We start from the raw sequence: 6000 nt of genomic DNA, 5'->3' as shown, positions 1-6000 counted from the left end.
TGCGCCTCTTCTGCGTGCCCGCGAGGGGCCCTACAGGATATTAGGCAGGTGTACCAGTTTCTTTGGCTCTTCATTGTACCTATTATTTCTCATTAACTTGCCCCACGGAATTTGCTCGCGGCACGTTAGCAGCTAATAATGAAACAACCTGTATGTTGTGTGTTGTAATTAGATGGCCCAACACTGGACGCCATTTAGGTAATGCACAATTTGTTAAGCGTCGCACTGTGCACCGTTTTGTGAGGTGATGAACTTTGTTAGTGTCTACGCGAGGTATCATTTAGATGGTGAGTAAATCATAGGTAATGTATCAAGGGGAGAACGAGCCAACCTTCAAGTGACCTTTGGTGTCATATTAAAGGTTACGCAACTGTGAATGATTCAAAATCGCTGGCAACGCGTCTCAAGATTCCCAGAAGAGTTAGGGGTGACCTGTAGGACAAGGAAGGACACGCATATTCCGACCGTCCGGGGGGAGTGTTGTAACGCATTGGCGACAGGAAGGGCATCCGCTAGCCTCCGCGCTGCTCTCACCCTTTAAATTAACCATGCTAAATCCGTAAATAACCTTGCCGATCCTGTGATGAAGCGGGAAAATGACACTAGAGGAAGAAAAATATTCTCCACGGTCCTTCATAATCACATGTCGCAGTGCACGTCCATGATATACCCTGTCAGGGTGACAACCTGATCTCGTGGCTGCACCACTAATGCACTTGGGTGGTCATGCTAGCTGTGTGTCTGCCCTTTTTTTTTCTTTTTAGATTTCATTAAAGTTTGCAACCCCACCTCTTAGTTCAAGGTTTTGTGATTCGACTGCGGTGAGCCGTCGCCATTAGGGACCAAAAATAAACCTGCCTGGAAGTATTAATTTAATACATGATTGGGTGCCTACAATACGCATATCATTACCCTTATTAACGTTCTACTGCTATTGGTGCGGATAAGCTCCAAAGAACATTGAATGACAGAGTAAGAATAAATAATGGTCCCAGCTTCACGCAGAAGTTAATAATAAAAAGTAACTACAAACTCTGCAATTAATTAAAAATAATTCATATATGTCAATTAAGTAAAATAAACGATTGATTGCTCAACTAGAAATCCGAATACAATCTGAAATTAATAATGCAGGTACTGCACCTCGTAGAATTAAACTTCCGAAAAGAATTTTAAAACACTAATTAAGTGCATTAGTCCTAGCCTGGCACAAATGTGAAATACGTCGGTCCAAAATGGATACAATACTATGACTGGGGAATTCATAGTTGAATTACTATCGGTTTTCTTTTCAGAATGGCGGGCTTTTTCACTTAGATGCCTTCCACCTCTTTCACCTCACCCATCTGGGTTCTACAGTTAACAGAAATCCAAGTTATGGTTTTTCTGTCACTTCCCTAAATCGCTCCAGGCAAATGTCGAGATGGTTCCTTTGAAAGGGTGCGGCAGATGTCCTTCCTCATCCTTGAAATATTCCGAACTGGGATTTCGTCTCTAATGACCTCGATGTCGACGGGACGTTAAACTCTGATCGAAGCTAGGCGGTGGCTAGTAAGTTATTTGACGAAGATATGTACACTTCTTTCCACAAATCATTAATAAAAATGATCTTTGCCCACTTGCTGCTCATCTCCCATCACTAGGCTTATGTTTGAAACTAATATCTTATCCGGGAATAAGAAAATGTATGTAACTGGACCATTAGTGCCATTAAAGATTATTGTAATTCTAATCATTTATATACCAGCTTTTGGTTCGTTTATATATGGAATAGAGCCAACATCACAGCATTCTTGTTTTCATCCACTTTTCAGAAACTGAACTAACAAGAAACATGAATTTATTTCAAATCCATCTGATGAATTCATTCGAAGAAAGGTGCGTGAGAGCCGACATTATTTCGTGCGTCACAAAAGGATACACAGCTTAAGGAGTGTTTTCCACCTGGATGCTTCCCACGCCCTGGTTCCCGGGTTCGATTCCCGGCGGGGTCAGGGATTTTCTCTGCCTCGTGATTACTGGGTGTTGTGTGATGTCCTTAGGTTAGTTAGGTTAAAGTAGTTCTAAGTTCTAGGGGACTGATGACCATAGATGTTATGTCCCATAGTGCTCACAGCCATTTGATCTGAAAGTCAAACGCTCCGCGCTGTGGACTGGTAATGTTAGTGTGCAGTGTTCTGTGCAATGTGTACAAGGCACAGAATTTGTAGTCTCAAACTGCAGTGCAGTTGCAGCACTTTAGAGGCGCTGCGTAGCCTGTTTACACCAGCAACCGCTTCAATTAAATGTCGTGAGCAGTTTAATTTTTTGTTTGTTGAGTAACCCTATGGCTTCAAGCGAGGAAGTTTGTAGGAAACAGGTTACGGAGCAGTTTACTCTGCAGTGGTACAGCTAGCATACAAAACATGATAAACTGTGGTGAGCAGAATGTTTTTCTACTCTTTATTGGCAGCGAGCCCATAAAAGACCGAACTCTGTCGTGAACAGGTGCTTCACACGGGTGGTCTAAAGGAGGGAATACTAGCAGCAGCTAACATCAAATGGCTCTAAGCACTATGGGACTTAACATCTGAGGTCATCAGTCCCCTTTACTTCGAACTACTTAAACCTAACTAACCTAAGAACATCACACACATCCATGCCCGAGGCAGGATTCGAACCTGCGAGCGTAGCAGCAGCATGGTTCCGCACTGAAGTGCCTAGAGCCGCTCGGCCACAGCGGCCGGCGCAGCTAACCTGAACTTGCGCTGGCATGGTGGAACGTAAAACTAACTTTCTTATAAAATACCTTCGTTAATTCTTATAATTGTTTGTCATCCTATCAAGTACTAATGAAAATATTTTCCGTATACAGTCTGACTCAAAGTACCCTGTAACTTACGAGAACACACAGTATACCATCGCTACTGGTTTCCATGGATTTCCCCCAGTGACAATACATTATGGTAAAAATATGACAATTTTCACGCGGAATCCGAACCTATGCACGCTTGGCATTTTTCACATTAGTAAATCACTATAAGACATGAACGAAGTGACAAATTACAGAAAATAATCCTAGGAGACATATATAAGGGACGGTCAAATGGCAACGAGACGGATGAAAAAAATAAGTAAACTGTTTACTATTTCAAAAGTAATCGCCGGTAGTGTATCACTGCGAGTTCTGTGAAGAAAATCGATGATGTCAGCATCAACATTGCTGGGATCGCTAACAGCAGCATCATTACCGGAATTCTCTCCCCCTCATCAATTTCCTGGAATTAACGCCCCTTGCGTCTCCCTTCCCCTCCCTTGGCCAATAGCGCCACATAAACATGTAGACGTCATCATGTCCTCAGACAGTTACGTTGGCTCCCTGTAGTACTGATGTTACAGCCAATGGCGTGCAAACTCAGCCCCTCATCCCTTTAGCAATTTTAATTTTTATAATTCGAGAGAGTGCCATCATTTGCTGTCTGCGCTTTGTAGTGAGATGACAAGTATGAGCCGGCCGCGGTGGTCTCGCTGTTCTAGGCGAGCAGTCCGGAACCGTGCGACTGCTACAGTCGCAGGTTCGAATCCTGCCTCGGGCATGGATGTGTGTGATGTCCTTAGGTTAGTTAGGTTTAAGTAGTTCTAAGTTCTAGGGGACTGATGACCACAGCAGTTGAGTCCCATAGTGCTCAGAGCCATTTGAACCATTTTTGACAAGTATGAAAGCCACCAGGAGCAGTAGTCAGCTGGAAAGAAGTGGGCTATCAGCATGTATATTCTCCATCCATTTCTTCTTCTTCTTCTTCTTCTTCTTCTTCTTATTATTATTATTATTATATGGGCATGTTCTTATATTTAGGACTTTGTTGTTATTACAGCCTAGCAAAACTACTATTGCCTGAACCATCATAACATCCGCAATAGTCCGCAGCGTAACACGGTGGTGTTCACATCCTCAGACGACTGTCAACATCATCAGTATACTTGAAGAAATGCATCATACACACTGTGCTGTCGCACAGTACATTTATTCACAATCGGTTTCGATCATGGGCAATCTTCACAGTGGAAAAATATGTACTGCGACAACTTCACATGACATACACGCTATTTAATCAGAAAATTATGAGCCATTGCTGACTTTAAAGCGTCAGAAAATGACACTTAACGCCATAATACGGCTTAAGCAAGCAGAAAACATTGAAAACACGAATACATTGATTGATCAGTTTTGCTGTGGACCTACTGCTGTCCTCCAATTGTTTTGGTGGGTGCAACGTACCAATTTTACCAATTTCCCGTTTTGGGTGCTAACCATTTGCCAATTTTACCAATTTCCAAATTGGATGTCCTATCAAACTGCCAATTATTCAACCAGTTTTACCAATTTCTGAAACTGACATCCTACCGTTTTACCAACTGCACAGTCAGTTTTCCAGTTGTACAGCCAATACTCTCTTCTTTAAATAACTAAAAACTTCATTTTCCTTTCAAAACTAACACCTCTCTCTTCCTAAAGGTATGTTATTATTTCATTCATGGCATTTTAGAAGAATTAAAATTATGTTCTGACTGTATCTTAAGTAAAGGAACTAAGCCATAACTGTATATAAACTAGAGACTTCCTTTTAACTAGAGACTTTCCTTTTAAAACATCCTTGTCTTTATAAAAAGTGTGTGTATGATTTTCTTGTCTTTGAAGCCGTGAACGTTTGACATCCTTACATATTGCCTTCTTGGTGTCAATTTCAGCCTTTGTTGCCTTTAATAGCATTGCTCATTTAAATTTTGTCCGCTTCCAGAAGCCTAGGATTCGTGAACAGCCTATTGTTCGCTGCGTCAGTCAAGCCACAAAGTTCTCGGTAAGTGTTCCCCGGGAGTCTCAGATGGTGCCACCTTGATGCTCTCGAAATCAAATCGTTGAAGAACATGAAAGCAGCCGAGCACAACCTTGAACATATAGTCGTATTCCAAAACTTAGACCAATCTATCTTCCAGTTAAGATCTTTGTTCGTGGAGGGATGTACCGTCTATGCAGCCAAATGAAGGCAGTTTGTTTATTGCCATACGCGTTTCGCTTCTTTTATTTGGGATGCATAATCAGTGGCCTGAAATTCATGTTTCCTTTTATACATACAATAAACATATATTATATTTACCACATAATACGTTTATTGTATGTAAAAAGGCTTGGGCTCAGGATCCTAGCTACAGTCTCGCAGTATCGCTCTCTTGTTCGGTTTTAGAAAACCAAACAATAATAATTTTGATGACACCATCTCTGGCGGGCCGCTTGAATTTGCGCGCGCAGCAGCCTGACGGCCTAATTTCAGTGTTAATTAACTCGGGAATGGCACTACGTACAGATTTTTCCTTAATAATTACTTCTCAGCACAACTTATCTTGCAACAGCCTTACGATCTTTTCAGACTGTCCCTGACCACCATGTATACACTGAAGTGCCAAAGAAACTGGTATAAGCATGAGTATTCAAATACAGAGACATGTAAACAGACACAATAAGTCGTTGCCATTGGAACTCCTATGTAAGACAACAAGCGTCTGGCGCAGTTGTTAGATCGGTTACTGCTGCTACAGTGCCAGGTTACCAAGATTTAAGTGAGTTCTAAGGTAGTGTTAGAGTAGGCGCAACAGCGATGGGACACAACATCTACGAGGTAGCGATGAAGTGGAATTTTCCCGTAGGACCATTTATCGTGTGTACCGTGAATATCAGGAATCCGATAAAACATAAAATCTCCGTCATTGCTGCAGCCGAAGAAAGATCCTACAGGAACGGAAGCAACGACGACTGAACAGAACCGTTCAACGCGACAGCAGTGCAATCCTTCCGCAAATTACTGCAGATTTCAATTCTGGGCCATCAAGTGCCAGCGTGCGAACCATTCAACGAAACTTAATCGATATGGGCTTTCGAACCCGAAGGTCCTCTCGTGTGGTCCCGTCAACACCGACACTGGACTGTTGATGACTGGAAACATATTGACTGGTCAGACCTTCAAA

This window comes from Schistocerca gregaria, chromosome X (assembly GCF_023897955.1).
Source record: "Schistocerca gregaria isolate iqSchGreg1 chromosome X, iqSchGreg1.2, whole genome shotgun sequence".
Taxonomy (NCBI): domain Eukaryota; kingdom Metazoa; phylum Arthropoda; class Insecta; order Orthoptera; family Acrididae; genus Schistocerca; species Schistocerca gregaria.
The sequence above is the reverse complement of the archived record's forward strand: the minus strand, read 5'-3'. Positions refer to the sequence as shown.